At 39.1% G+C, this 16,814-nt stretch overlaps 1 protein-coding gene across 3 annotated transcripts in view; it reads left to right on the forward strand.

Moving 5' to 3' along the window:
- The window catches only part of galnt14 (UDP-N-acetyl-alpha-D-galactosamine:polypeptide N-acetylgalactosaminyltransferase 14 (GalNAc-T14)), a 203,702-nt gene that overhangs the window by 97,884 nt on the left and 89,004 nt on the right, over window positions 1-16,814 (forward strand). The window lies entirely within an intron of this gene.

A 16,814-nucleotide genomic window follows, 5' to 3' on the forward strand; every position in this document is an offset into this window, starting at 1 on the left:
CACACACACACACACACACACACACACACACACTCACACACACACACATAGTAACACATCGCACATCAACACACACACACACACACACACACACACACACACACACTCACACACACACACATAGTAACACATCGCACATCAACACACACACACACACATATACTGTCAGTCACTTTTCTCCCCATCAGATTTGATTAGAGGATCTATGGATGACACTGAGGCGGAGCCATGTGAGCATGAGATTGGCGTGTGTATGTATGTGTGTGTGTGTGTGTGTGTGTGTGTGTGTGTGTGTGTGTGTGTGTGTGTGTGTGTGTGTGACAGTGTTGTGACAGTGTCCAATTAAGGAAAAAGCAGAGAGCACTGACCGACTGCCTGACTGACTGACTGACTAACCGACTGTGTGTGTTTGTTCTAATAGCTTCATGTTGCTCCCTGAACCGTGAGGGTTAGAGGTTCACCCCCGCCCCCCCCGCCCCCCCGCCCCGCTCCTCACCCTGCTGAAGTGCCTTTAAGCAAGAATCCCAACCGCTCTTACTGTTGGTAGTATGATAGCGTTAATTAAATGTATCAAGTACACTTTAATTCAGTTTATTTCTATAGATTTAATTATTTATTCAGTACCAGTCACAAGTTTAAACAAACCCTCCCAAACTGACTGCTGCTGTATGTCAGAACATGTCAAAGGTCAATATTTTATAGTTTATTATTTTTATATTATAAGTCACTTTGCAGATTAAAAAAGTTTCTATAAACTAAACTATCTGACAGTATGATCCTTGACCCTTAAAACGCTGCTTACATACATCAACAACTTCCTTCTTCATATATTTATTATGATACATAAATATTTACTCTCTTATAGTTATGAATCATTAATTCATAACTTGTATTTTAAATGAAGTGTTGGGGATACTTATGCTTACATCAAGCTTAAGTTAAGCATCTCAAATCTCAAGTAAATAAACATTTTCATACAGTAACTTACATTCTGTCTATACATAGTCTAATAAATTAGTTCAGTATATTTACAGGGTTGCACATGATGATTGAGATGTAAGTTGTACGTTTACAATGAAATTATTAATATAATATGCAAGAAAATGACAGAACAGTCCAGATGTCAGTTGTGATATATATCGATATATGTTGTCTTAATTTAAATAACAGGCTCCTGTATCTGAATTTGAAGACCTTCCGTCTGTGTTAAGATGCTTTATTTTGCAGTACATCACTATTTTACTGTACTTTTCAGAGAGGGAAAGTGAACAATGACTGTTCCCCAGACAGATTTCCATTTGTCTCATAGCAACAGCAGAAGCGGCAGCAGCTCCTCTGCAGAGCTCTGTCGGCTAAGTGTTGAGGGGTTTGGAGGAAACAGGACATCAGCACTTTGAAGAGAAGGTCATCTGCCTGCTGGCTGCAAGAGAACTGAGGACCAGCACTCTGTGTGTGTGTGTGTGTGTGTGTGTGAAGACGCACTCTGACCACATATGAGGCACAAACAGCACATGCAATACACACACATTAGCATGAACACAGACACACAGATAAACACGCAAACACATGTACACTATGACTGTCAATGAATATTTTATATTCGATTATATAATTGAACTGTAAAAAGAAAAAACGACCTTCGATTGTGAAAAACAAGCAGCACTACAGCAGCTGTCACAAGTCCTCAAGTGATGGACAGGACTCACACAGCCTCACTTTCACTGATTTAAACGCAGGTGAAGCTGAAACGAGCGACGACCGCGTGCTAATGATGGCAGAGATTTACACTCCGATCAGTCTGATGGATGAGTTGCTTCACTTTGGTTTCACAAAGCAAAATTTCAAGCGAACCGAAATGTTCACTTGGTTCACGTGTTCCACATATGAGACTAGTAAAATGGTCTTTGAATGTATTTTTTACCAGCACTCTCTCTCTCCACGCCTCTGTGGTGTATCTGCTGTTTCTGACCACAAAAACTATTTACGTTTTTTGCCTCCATCACAGAGAGTTGTCTGGTGTCCTCTGATGTCATATATGGATAATCCGGCCCAGTCGTTTGGGCCATATACCAAACCTAAACATGCGAGCAGAACGGCACATTTGAACGCAAATCAAGGCAACGTCTAGAGAACAACGTGTTGCTTCACGTTACGCAAAGAAGACGTGCTGCCGTCAGTCGGCTGAAGAGGAGAAGGGAGCATTAATGACAGCACAGCTGACTACGGGAGCTGGTTTAGTCCAAAAACTGCTTCCTGCAGTTGGGTCGGATCACATTCATACCACAAACAAATGTCTCTGGTTGTACTGGTTTGACTTTTATGGACATAATGTGCAAAAATAGATATTTGAATGGTTCAAACCTAAGTGGTTTTTAGAAGGAATAATCAAATGTCATTTTTGACAGGCCTGAAGTACAGCACCGACAGGCTAATGACTATATTCACACACACACAAAATGAAAGAACTGCAGGTACAAAATACTCCTTACATCCAAACGATTAGTTCAGTTGTTGTCAAAATGCTTTAAAAAAACTGCAGGAATCAACTGAAAGTGGTTGAAAGTGTTATAGAAGCTCTGGTGTGTGAAACAGACTGACCAGAGCTGTTGCAACATTTGTTCATGGCTGTTTTTGTGGCACCTTTTGATCAACATTTCATTATAAAAAAGCCAAATTTACATGAACTATTTTCAGAAACACATTGAGGAAAAAATAACCAGCAAATCACTGTGAAATGTTTTTTGTGAGCCTCAGCTGTAGGCTCAGCTGTGCTTTCACTTAAAGCCTAACATACCATGTAAACATGCTAACAGTTTGCATGCTAACATGCTATATCAGCATTTAGCTCAGAGTGCAGCTGAGCCACTGAGCCACGCTAACGCTAACTATAAACAGGTTAGAAAACTGATGTTGACAGCCAGAAATCACAGCAGCCGGCCGAGTAATCTCAGAGATATTAATAATAATCAACAAGTGTTTAAACTATGTGTCTGTTCAATCACAGTTTCAACTGTCAAATAACAAACTGTATCCTCACATGATGTAATAAGTGACACATAATGATCTCGGTCCAGACTTTAGATAAGACATCAATCTCCAGGAGAAAATGTTTAATTGTGTGTAAAGATAATACTTTAAAATGAAATGGTAATATTATGTATATGTATGCATGTATAATAATCATATGATACATTTTAATATTACAGTCATTTTTCATTTTGATAGACTGGTAATAAGGAGAACAGGATGAGCAAAACACTGAACCTCAACTTGCACTCCATGTATTTATAAGAAAGTATTTTGGGGGAAAAAAAGCATTGCCATGAATGTAATGTAATGAGAACACATCAATATAATCCATATTAATCCATAAATAATTTGAGTTCAAGATGCAGCACCAAATTGTAAACAAAATAAAGGCACTAGACAAACTTGTAAAGGTTTAAAGGTTTAAAGACGTCATATTAAGCCCCTTTCCCAGGTCAGAAAGCACCTAGTTATAGCTGTATGAGCCATGGATGCAGCCCCTCTGTCGTTCAGCCTGAAATGAGCTGTTATGTGTCTGCTCAGTGCCCCTCTCTTCTGATTGGCTGACTGTTTTCTAACTGACGCACGTCCAGGCCAATCACAGGTAACAGACTGTAGCACACAGAGAGCAGAGCAGAGGAGGGAAACTAACTATAAATGACAGCAAAACACAGTAGAGATAGGTAGAGATAGGTAAATAACATAGATAAACATATTTAGTGTCTTTCAGGAGGGGAGGGGGGTCCTGCTGGAGGTATAGTTGTGACATCACAACCTGAGCGTTTTGATACTGTCACAGTATTTAAACAACACCTACACCTGCTTTATACCCCCAAAAACAATGTAAGCCTCCCTTTCTACAATATGTCCCCTTTAAGGCTGCGTTATCAGTAACTTTCATGAGATTCAGGTTTCCCAGAGTGAGCTGCAGAGTTAACCATAGATCAGTGTCAGCGCTGTTCCACTTTTAGCTCTGTGTCCTGATCAGACAGCGACCCTCATTACAGCAGACCACCTCAGCTCTGAGCCTGCAGCCTGCAGCAGACTGCCTGTGTGTGTGTGTGTGTGTGTGTGTGTGTGTGTGTGTGTGTGCCTTAACTCATGTAAAATCTCTATTATCACATGTTTTTTTTTACCCATCTTGATTATCAGGAATAATTTAGTATTATGGAAATTCTAATTTAAATTTCATAGACTGTGTGTGTGTGTGTCATCACATTGTGAGGACTTTATGTTTGTGTGTGTGTGTGTGTGTGTGTGTGTGTGTGTGTGTGTGTGTGTAAAACAGATGAGAGGAGGAGAAGGCCAGAGGGAGAAACACAACTCTTTTTCAGCATCACTTCCTGCAACATTCAGCCTCAAGGCATCACTAGACGAGACCTGAATCACAGATGGGAGATCCAAGAAATATTAGAAAGCGCTGTGTTACACACTGCGCCAAGTGTGTAAGTGTGTGTGTGTGTGTGAGTTCATTTTTCAAAACAGTGTCAAGGACTGTTAAAGGTATTTTATTTCCCTAAAATACTAATATTTACTCTGTGTAACTCTATGGAGCGTATTTTTACGAGTAGATTCCAGTTTTGTTTGTATCTACATGAGGACACAAGGTGTTATAAAGTCCTTGTGCTGGTTTCATACTATTCCACTGAATACCAAAGGTAAACATGGATGTAAACAATGCAGGATTTCATTTTTTTCTTAAAATGTTTTATGAGGAAGGAAGAAAACTCCAACTCAAGGTCCACTTACCAACTTCTTCAAGAGTTTTCAAAACCTTCAAAAGTACTGTAAGCTTGAAAGCTCAAGAAAAAGCTTATAAGTGGACCTTGAGCCAAGATTTTTTTCCTCAAATCGACCTGTTTTCCTCTCAACAACCAGTCCTGAGGTGCCACCCGTGCAAAGTAATCCTTAACTGGGAGATATTAATGTCATAACAGCAGCAGACTGTAGCAGCTCTCAGGAATTAAAGTGTGAATCTGTGTGTGTGGAAAAATTCATTTATTTTTCCGATAAGAGCGCGTCTCAGACGACGTTCCCCGGACGAATTAAAGCTAAAAATGATTTCTAAATTATTCTTACAATGTGACACTCGTGAGCATTTGAAGTGAAAATTGGTTTTGATTTCATGTTTTTAATTGGGGTTTTTCACAAGGTATCATCACTCGCTGGCATGTTTCAACCTAAACTGGGTCAAATTAACTAACTGTATCCCCCTGAGATGAAAATACTTCAAACATGCAGTAACCTGTGGAGAATTTTCTCTAAACGTATCATCAGCAGTGGCACTAAGGTAACTCAAACCCCCTCCCCCCGTGAGCCAAGTTATTTTTAAGGCGTCTTCTGCTTTATTGGATGTGACATACTGGGAGGAAAAAATGAACAACAACTGCAGTAACCTTGAGCAAGGCACTAAACCAGTATCGTTAACGGACTGGTTGTACTCCTGAGGTTCAGTGTCAACGTCAAGCAGTGTGTTACTGATAAGAGCGTCCAGCATTCAGTGGCCAAATCATGACAAACTTATTTAAAAGCTATTAGACGAGGCTTAAAACAGGTCTCGGCTTCTTTAGTTTTAACAGGAGAAGAGGAAGATGATTGGTTGGCATGTTTCAACTCCAGTAAACTGGGTCACGTTAACCAGTTTGTACCAGAAACAGTCTGACAACCTGAAGGCTAAAAAGAGTCAAAACACTGAAAAACTAAAATCTTGAGGTCATGAACTCACCTGTGAGTCGTCAGTTTGGATCTTCTTCCCCTGACTTCACCTGTCAGTTTAAATAAAATGTTCCAAAAAAAGTGATCCTGAAGATCATTGAGGGGGGAACAAAATCTCCTCTATGACCAGTGAGGTGCCCTGCAGCAGGAGAAGACTGGTTTTACTGGGCAGAATAGAAGGAAAGACTTGTTTGTTCTTCACTTCTGAGACTGAAAACATAATCTTCTATTCTATTCATGGTGGTTATTGTATCTCAGGTGTACGAGGTTACTATGTGTGTAAAGACGCTTTTAACCTCCAAACGTTGGTCGAAGAAGAGACGAAACTGTAGCCGGCAGCTTCATGTTGACTTCTTCTCTACTTTCTGACTTCTTCCTCCACCTGTCAAGTTAACAGTTTCTGAATTTCACCCACAGCTTTCAGTTTTTTCGAACAAGCAAAGTGCTGAATCAAACAGAAAAGCAGCCTGGTTGGTCACCTGCCAAAACTATTTGGACCAAAATTTGCCAACATTTGGATTGTTGGTGTTTTCCACTTTGCCTTTCTCACTGCTAAAACAAGCCCATCAATACTGGAACTCCACCAAATGAAAGCACATACATGATCTCCGGGACTAGTTTTTTTTTGTTTGTTTTTTTTGCTATAAAATATGATTTATAAAAAGTGATCCTTGTGGAAAGTAGAGAGATGAAAGGATACCATGTACAAACAACGTAGATGAGACAAAAAGTCTCCCCGAGGGTTTCATAAAAGCATCTCACCGCAAGAGATCAAAATGGGAAAAAACAGACCCGAATTACATAAAAGCTCATCTAGGAAGAAAATGGTACAACAACAAATACATAAATAATGGAGAGAAACAAGCTGTTGAAATGATTTTCTAAGGAAGAGAAATGACTTCCATGAAACCAGACTGAAAAACAACCGAGAGAAGAAAAGCACTGATTCTGTTTTTTATAATGACAGTCTTTCTTATGTTTTACTCTGCAGCCATTTAAGGATGAACTCGACGACAGCAGGGAAAGATTTAAAAGGTTAAAGTTCAGAGGACGTCTTTACCCTCAAATCCTTTTTTGCCATTTCTGTCACTTTAGAAAACGTCGCACTCATCGATGTAATTGCTGAGATCAGTGAACTCTCTACTAATAGTTTGATTGAAACGTGAGCAGGTTGTAAACAAACCAACAGTTTAGCTAAATGAAATAATCCAGTGTTTCCAACCTCAGGCTACAGAACATTTGCCGCCAGGCTGTGAGGAAACTATATGATTCGGCAATAATAATTAACTTAAATGCCATTTTATGGGCTATTTATACAGTAATTAGTTGAAACTGTTTATGCTTCATCTTTCCTTATCAATCCCTGTCACAGCTACTGATGAACGCTACCTTATTTGGAAGTAAAAGCAAAACTAAGCACATTGGAAATATCAGTAAAAGGCCCTGGTTATACAGGAAGACGGTCGGTTTGATGAATCAGCATATGATTCTCGTCTGACTTCTTATTATTGTTGTGTTCTCAGATCTCAGCTGTTACCTTGGTGAATAAAAAGTCATTATTAATGATAGGAATGGTGGCCAACACTACGCAAAGAAGACCCAAGTAGTAATAAGCTGAAATAGTCCTTTAAAACTAAATGTATTCTTGTGTTTCTTGAGGAAGATCAGCAGTTTTCTCTGGACAGAGCATTTCTTGCTGCTGTTGTGATTCATCACCTGCTGTGCACAAAAAAACCTGTTAAAATCTGATAGATACTTGTATTTAATTAGGCTCTTCTCTGGAAAAAAATCAATTGCAGCTTACAATGAGATGTTTCTACATTAACTTCTATATTGTGCTGCTTTAAGTGTAACGATCATGTGATCAGAGCGTTTCTGCTCGCTGTAAGGAAAGTCTTATTTCCTCTTGTCTCCGTCCGCAGGGAGGTGAAAGGTCAGCTGTGATTAGAGATTCAGTGTCTTGTGCAACAACTCTTTAGTGTGAAAGCCTTTTGGTGTCTCGGTTGGAGTCCTGATGCTAAAGAATTATTTTACTGAGATTTATAAGCAAAACATCCTGGTGTTAAAAGTAACTGCTGTGCTACTGCTTCTGCTCGTGTCTCACCTCAGTTTGCAGTGTGTGTGAATGTGTGTGTGTGTGTGTGTGTGTGTGAATGTGTGTGTGTGTGTGTGTGTGTGTGTGTGTGTGTGTGTGTATGTGAGAGAGGTTTGGATGGAAAACAACTAGGACAGCAGAGGCTGTTGCTACCAGACCTGCGGGCAACCTGGCATCACACAAACTGCTAAGCCGACCATGGGTGTCTGTGAGTGTGTATGTGTGTGTATGTGTGTGTATGTGTGTGTGTGTGTGTGGTTGTATGTGTCATGGGAAGGGTGTGTATGTTTGTGTGCTGAGCATAAGCAGTCCCAGTGTGTGTATATGTGTGTGTGTGTGTGTGTGTGAGGTGCTGCTAATGCTCGCTTGGCACTGAATTATGTGCCCTCTGGGCTTTCACCAAACACAATGAAACAACACAACACTCTGTGCAGAGTTTAATGAGTGTGTGTGTGTGTGTGTGTGTGTGTGTGTGTGTGTGTGTGTGTGTGTTTGTGTGTGTGATCATGTTTTCTCTGCACGTGTGTTTGCATATAGAATTGTTTGCATATACTGTACGTTCGTAGTAAGACAGGTGATTCTTCTGACAGATGGGGTTTTCACAGCAAAGTGTGTGTGTGTGTGTGTGTGTGTGTGTGTGTGTGAGAGAGAGGTGGGATGAATTTGGGTGTGTGGTAATGTATAAGCATTTCTCTGTACCACCATCTGTGGTGGGATGCTGGTTTAGACTGAAATATTGCTTCATTCATCACCCAGCAGAACCCACACATACTGTCATCGCTCTGTGCATTTGTGTGTGTGTGTGTGTGTGTGTGTGTGTGTGTGTGTCTGTGTGTGTGAGTTTTTGCATCAATACACTCTGAATGTGTCTCCTCATGCATTTTGTGTGTGTGTGTGTGTGTGTGTGTGTGTGTGTGTGTGTGTGTGTGTGTGATGGAGAGTGACCACAGATCCATTGTACAGAATCCACCATGTGGAAAACCTCTCCCTCTGCCTGCCTCCAAACATTCATCTACTATACTGTGTGTGTGTGTGTGTGTGTGTGTGTGTGTGTGTGTGTGTGTGTGTCTGACCCGGGGCTACAGAGTGAGTGATAGTTTCCTGCTTGTATGAAGCAAACTGACTTGGGAGTAGCAGCTATGTCAGGACTGACACACACACACACAGAAATAGAACATATGGATGCTAACGGAGTCTCGTCTCCCACATGCTTAAATGTGAGCAGGAGCGTACAGGAGCAGGGTGCGATGCCGCCATACTGTCTGCTGAGGAAGACGGCGGCCATGATATCATCTGCTGCAGTAATACATGAGGTGAAAATCTGAAATACGTCATGATTTTTATTACTCCATCAACACGGAAGGAGCAATAAAAAAAGTGATAAAACACTAGTGCAGCCTCGCCTTTGTTCCACTAGCTTCTTTCAGTCCACACTCTCAGCTATAAACGGACACCTGCTCCTCCTGTTTTTGGTAAACGATAAGAAACACCTCAGATTAGTCCTGCTGGGAAAGTTTCCCAGAAACAATAATAATACTAATCCTTACCTTTTATCTGGTAAAAAAATACTTGAAATATTTCAAATTATAACATAAATTCCACATTTGTCCAGGTATGTTTTTAGATGCAGCTTCACTCTGTCTATTAGTCACACACTCACACGTATGTGAAAAGCTTTGAAGCAGTTGGCATCAACGTTCTGTGACAGATTTTCAAACTTGTCTATTTGAACTTCTCAACATAACCGTCCATGAAATCAGTAATTATTGGCTGTTTGACAGAGTGTTTCTGCAGTAAAGACCCTGTTTTCAATCGTCAGATATTACTTCTTACATGGCAGCAAAAACACGTTACACAAACCATCAGAAACTCACACAGGGTCAACTGGGCTTCCTGACATTTTTAGGGTTTTCAGACTGTAAACAGATATGAATAAACTTGCTAGCTTAGCAACAGTAAGGCGACAAACAACCCAGACTCATTCAGTAATGTCGCCCCATTAAAAGAGAACATCTGCTGTAGTAAATATGTTAATATCTACTCCTGCCCTTTAAGATGTAAGCATTTAACAACTACATATCACAGCATGAGCCTTGTGATGTCATCGCTAAGTCAAAGCCTCATGGGAGCTGTAGCTGTTTAACCCTCCTGTTGTCCTCGGGTCAGTTTTGACCCGGGAGGACAACAGGCTGAATTCACGCTGTGTAATATCTGAATGTGAAGACAAAAAACACTGTTCAGAGAAATGACTGATGTGCATAAAAATGGCAACTTTAGATCGTCCTTGAGTCCTCCCGGGTCAAAATTGACCCGAGGACAACAGGTGTCATTAATGTGCTGTTATCAAAAGAATTGAAATGGTTTTAAAACAGTATCCTGACTAAACTTCTGTACCAGTCTGTCATAATCCATCAACATATTTTCCTCTGATCTCAACTACAGTTAAAATAATTCATAATTTCTTGGTCAGGATACTGTTTTAAAACCATTTCAGTTTTTTTGATGACAGCACATAATGACACCTGTTGTCCTCGGGTCAATTTTGACCCGGGAGGACTCAAGGACGATCTAAAGTTGCTATTTTTCTGCACATCAGTCATTTCTCTGAACAGTGTTTTTTGTCTTTACATTCAGATATTACACAGCGTGAATTCAGCCTTGTTGTCCTCCCGGGTCAATTTTGACCCGGGAGGACAACAGGAGGGTTAATAGAGAAATTATAATTAACACTATTTGGTAAAATGAAAAAGAAATCTTTCACTTTCTAGATATGCTGCGTTTTTATAGCATGGAGCAGGAAAGATGCTTCATCATATCAGACCTTCCAGACAATGATGCATCAATAAGGTAGAGACGAGCCCAGTAGGTCCAAACCTACCAACACTAGAAAATCACTGTCAAGAATTTAATTGTATTTTATATAGATTTTATCCATTTGGAATTCGTTCTATGTCAGGATTCGCTCTTAATATTCAACTCTTGTCTCCAGGAGGGTAAAGTTGAAATTCATCCTGTCAGAATTGTATCTGAAGTTCATGTTGACGCAGCAGCAGCAGCATAAAGTCAGTAAGACAACTGTCAGAAACTGAAACAATAAAGTTCACCCCACAAATGACTTTGACTAGTTACACTTCATATACAACTTTATATTCTCATGGTTTGCTGCATTTTTTTCTGCAAAATCAGAAACAGTTTGTTCTTATTACTGACTGTAAATACGGAGTATCACCTCTGCTTCCTGACACAGAAAATATGGAGTTTAGCTTCTGTCAGAGTGTGAGTGGATAATAATACATGTTTACTCTGAAATATGCTCAACTCAGCACCAACAGGTAGAACCACAAAGAGACTCGTTGACAGATGTGATACTTTGAATCTTCTGTCATATGCAGTAAAAAAACCAAAACAATAAACAACAAACACCTTCGCTGCACTTAACAGGTTGAGCTTTACAGTTTTCATTCAACCTTCTCTGCAGGAATCACAACTTTGAATGTGTGAACCTCCCAAACTCTCTTCCTCACATTCAATTTCTGGCACTTTTTTTTTTTTTTTTCCTCACTCTTCTGCACAAAAGCGTGCACAGGCAGCACAAATGGCAGGTTGCTGCTCCACATCAAGCTCCATCTGACATGTTGAAGTCACCTGAAAACCCGTCACCTTTCACGCTTGTGTTTGCAAGATAGTCGACTGGTGAGATGTGTTGCGACCAAAAGTCTGAACTGCAATGTTTTTTTTTTTGTTTTTTTTTGGCCAAGAACACACTGGTACAAGGAACTCAACACTGGGATGATGTTTAATGAGAGTAATGCAGAGATTTAGGGTTTTTTTAGGTGCTTGAAGACGATGCTGATAAGACTTCTGTTGCTCTTGATCAGATATTTCACCTTCAATTAACGTGGATTTATTAATTGATACATCTGAGATCATATTTTCTGTCAAACAAAGCACAAAAATGACCAACATGAACCAAACATCCAGCTTGTATCTCTGCCTCATGGAGGTGTTTAAAAACTGTGATCTAAAAAAAAAAAAGACATCACAAAAAAAGTCTCACTTGTCCCTTTTCATTTCTTTTTGTGATGTTTTGAATCTTTTTTTTTTTTTCATTTTTTATTCTGATGTCACATCACCTCTTCTGCCTCTCCTTTTCTGTCATTTTACTTTGATAGTCTCCACTATGTCTCTCGTTTTCTTTCATTTTCTCATCTCCCTTTTTGTGCTGTCACCCTCACTTTCTTCCTCAACCTCCACCCACTCTCATCCTCTCTCTCTCTCTCTCTCTCTCTCTCTCCGAGTCCCTAAATCTCTCTCTCTGTCTGAAGTCCGTTCAGCTGATAGAGAGACAGAAATAGAGAGAAGGGTGTGAAAGAGACTCCTCTCTCCCTCCCTCTCTCTCTGTTGTTCTCTCTCTCTCTGTCGTTCTCAGTGACAGATCTTTCATCTGCTTTATTGTTCAAAGCCTTGTCTGACTTTAGATCCTGGTTTCCTTCTGCGCTGACATGACAGGATGAAAGGAGGGAGACGGACAGACTGACAGAGGGTGCAGCCAGGGAGGGAGGGAAGAATTAGGAGAGAGAGCGAAGGACAGAGTGGGCGGGAACGAGGACATTATATTGTTATTATTATTATTATTATTAATAGTGGTAGTAGCAGTATTAGTAGTAGTCGTGTGTGCACACTCATTCAGTCACTTCCTGTGTCTTAGTCTCATCTTTATCTGTCCCTCGCTATCCTCTGTGTTCTCAAATGCACAAAACAAAAGCAAATAAGCAATCACGCTTTATCGTTACCCTGCAAAATAGGATCATGTACTGTGAAAATTTCCAATTGCATTTGTTCCTGCAGTGAATAGACAAAGACTCTACTCACCAGAACTCTGGGAAGCTCATTAGAGTACTGGAACCATCCCAGTTGCTGTCACACATCTCCGACTATATATAACATACTAAATGCAAAATGTTTTCAGGTTAAGACCCCACTTTTAACTTTTTAATTTAAGGGATTGGGCGCTCTTCACAGTAATGGTAGTAGTAGTACCAAGTAGTACGATTAGATGTAGGAGTAATACAAATAATTAGCTCCTTTAGAGTCAGTCGTACTGGTAGTGATAACAGAAATAGTAGTAGTAATATTGGTAATACTAGTATAAGCAGTAGGGATGTGCAGAGATTTCAGTATCTGTATTTGTATCTGTATTTGTTGAGGCAGCAAAATTTGTATTTGTATTTGTATTCGAATAAAAGTGGAAAGAGGCTTACAAATCCCATTTTTGTTTTTATGACACTTTTAATTTTAGAAAATTAGAATGTAATCGACCTGCGAACTGGTATTTGACATGTTTTTTTTTTTTTCTTCCCAAAAACAGATAATTTTAAAAATATTTGTATGAAACAAATATTCGTATAAAACCCACTATTTGTGCCTTGCCGAATAATGTATTCGGGCACACCCCTAATAAGCAGTAGCATAGTAATAAAGTAGAAGGAGTACTAGTCGTAGCAGAGACTTGGGAGTAATAACAGAAGGCAAAGTAGAGAAAAATTAATACAATAAACATAATTTAGCCCCACACAGGGAAAGTGCAAAAACAGAATACTATTTACACTGTAAGCAATCTATAAGCAGGTACTGCACAAATGAAGTAATAATAAATAAATACTACATACACCAAATATAAATAGTAAACACAAAGTGTTTTGAGACATTAAATGCAGCAGTAACAGTACTGGTAGATATAGTAGTGAGTTTAATAGCAGTTATCAGTAGTAGAGGTGGCTGTGTGTCAGTATTTGTGGTATTAATATATTGAATATATCTCTCCATATTAACATCACAGATTTTCCTTTGATACAGCAGCTTGGCTCTGCTTTGTACCAGTTGCATCTCTGTTCCCAAAATCCCAGTGAAGACCGTCCTCATGGGGGTTTCTGACTGTCATGACACAGTTACCCACTCATGTGTGCTGCCTGTCTTCAAAGTTTCTTCAAAGAGGTTCACTTACATAACAGCGTGAAAGAGAAAAGAGAAAGGAAAGATGGCTAACTAGATCCCTGCTTCCCACAAGAGGTGGAGGAGAAAACAACCGACCGCAGCTTAATTAAAGGGCTGAAGTGTGTAAGAGATGCGTGTTATATATGTATTATATATGTGATACAATAGATGATTTGATGTGGTTGATAATTTAAAAGATCCACGGCTGTTTTAGCACTATGATTTTCAAAATAAAACGACTGCACCAATTACACCTGCTGAAAAAATATAAAAAATATATAAAATATAAGGGACGATGCATGTTTGGTAAAAAGGCTTCATCCCTAAATAAGATGAAGAGTTTACAGGGTCACTCAGAATATAAAGAAAAACATCTCTGTATTAAAAATGATTTACTTCTTAAACATTTATTGGCAAACATCTCTAATAAATTACAGTCATTTTACATGTTTATTCCTAAAATACAAATTCAAATTCAAATAAGCTTTATTGTCATGACAGATCACAAATCTACATTACCAAAGCAGTACAGAAAATTATAAACATTGACAGATGATTAATATTTATACAATAATATGTAAACATAAACAATAATAATAAATACAATATAATAAAAGGCATTCCCACAAGAGATGGAGAAAACAACCGACCGCAGCTTAATTAAAGGGCTGAAGTGTGTAAGAGATGCGTGTTATATATGTATTATATATGTGATACAATAGATGATTTGATGTGGTCGACAATTTAAAAGATCCACGGCTGTTTTAGCATTATGATTTTCAAAATAAAACAACTGCACCAATTACACCTGCTGAAAAAATATAAAAATATAAGGGTATTAAACATTTATTGGCAAACATCTCTAATAAAATACAGTCATTTTAAATGTTTATTCCTCAAACACAAATTCAAATTTCAAATTCAAATAAGCTGACAGATGATTCATAATTATACAACAATATGTAAACATAAACAATAATATTAAATACAATATAATAAAAGGCATTTTTACAGATGTAATCACACAGAAACATTTACCACAGAGCTTATTTCTCTCAGATTATGACAAGACTTCATATATTTTGCAGCTTTTACTGCACATTGACTTTTCTCCTCACATAGATAGGACAGTTTCTGAAGATCAGGGAGGTGGATAAATTCAGGATATATATATATGATTTATATAACACATCTGTAGTAAAAACATGGAACTATTGACATTTTGAGAATGAGCCATCTTCTCAGGGAAGTGAGAGGCAAGATCGGTGGAATAAAAGGAGAATTCCTCTGGCCATGAGTTTGTAAATGTTAATAACCTCGTTATGGTCAATCTGGACGTCCCTCTCAATGCACTTATTTCACTAGAAGGGCACCCGTACAGAACATCCAGGTCACCCCATTGCAATTCAACTCATAGGGTACTGCCTTACATCTTACGTGGTACTTTACAGGGTACTGTCACGTTTTCTTAAGGCCATTCCAGACTGTCTCTCTACAGGGTATTTCATCCTGATGTAGCCATAACTTAGACAGTGATTCTCCTTTGTGTGGACACCTTAGAAAGCATTTTATCATGTTCGCTCTACTGTGGGAGCATCTTAGAGGGTACTTTCATAGTATTTCACACACACATACACATTCTAAACCCATTACAGCACAGAAAAACACTGATTATACAGTATGTAGATATGTGAAGACATACACAAACTCAAATCATGCAAATGTTTCCATACAAGTACATACCTACATGCAAAAACAGACTGCTGCTTTACACACACACACACACACACACACACACACAGTCAGTCAGAGGTAGTCAGAGTTGTGGAACTGTAAAGCATGAATATATAAACAGCACCGGGGTGAAGCGTCTCTCCCAGCAGTTCCAGCCTCATGTTTTTCAAACAGACAGAAAACTCTGGAAAACATGAATCTCTGCGCTCCACTGGGGGATCGCAGCAGCGTTAACAAGGAACCCGAGGAGCCCCGGTAGTTGTTAAAATAATTTTCTTTTTTTTTTAAAAAGCATCCTATCTTCTATCCTATCTGAAAATCCCAACTCCACCAATAACAACTGGCTTCTTAACTGTTGCTCGGCTCTGAAAGCGTCGTGTGTGTCTCTTCGCTTTAATCCGATTTTTAGCTCTGTCGCCGTGGGATTGTTGTGTTTTTTCAGGTTAGCCCGTCAGAGAGGCCAACAGTAGCTCTCCTGGGTGACGGCGTTCTCCTTTTTAATCTAGATAGTGGGTGTCGGAGTTAGTTTGGAAGATGCTCTCCCTTGTTAATCTTCGCCAGGATTTGCAGTGCAGTATGTGTGACAGCGTCGCCCCCTCCTCCTCTAAATTTAGTTGTTTTATGGCGCACTTTCAAAACAAAATAAACTGGTTAAAAAAAAAATGATTATACTCTGAAAAACAACTTCTGCTCAAGATTTCGTAGAGTTTCGTTCTGTGCACAATGTCTCCTAAACATCTTATTCATTCATTCATCTTTCATTTATCTTTATTCACAACAAAAAAAAAACATGTGAAGGAGAAGTGGTTCAGAACAAACACAGAAGATGTCTGTTGATGAAATCCCCTTAAATGGATTAGATCAGAGTCTGCAGTCAAATCTGTTTACTTGGCCTAATTTAGCTCAGATCAGAGGGAATATTATACTGTTGTGATAATACAGCAGGACAGTTGTAGAGTGATGATAATGAAGCGTACTACTCCGAAATGAGATCGCCTCCTTTTTTTTTTTTTTTTAAAGTCGTGACTGTACTGATGACTTTGAAAAACTTCACCATCTGTTTCTAAATACAAAATTTCAGATCATCTAAGAAGTGAGTCTAACTAATAAAAAAGCTCTGTTGGTGTTGGATAACGTCGCTCCAGTGATTTTACTGTTAATGACATCATAACAATGAAAGATCAAGCAGCTTCAAACAACAGCTGATCTAAAATCTACATCGTGTGTTGAGTCTTTGTGTCTCCGTCAG

The sequence above is a fragment of the Thunnus thynnus genome, chromosome 18, assembly GCF_963924715.1.
Source record: "Thunnus thynnus chromosome 18, fThuThy2.1, whole genome shotgun sequence".
In the NCBI taxonomy this organism is placed as follows: Eukaryota; Metazoa; Chordata; class Actinopteri; order Scombriformes; family Scombridae; genus Thunnus; species Thunnus thynnus.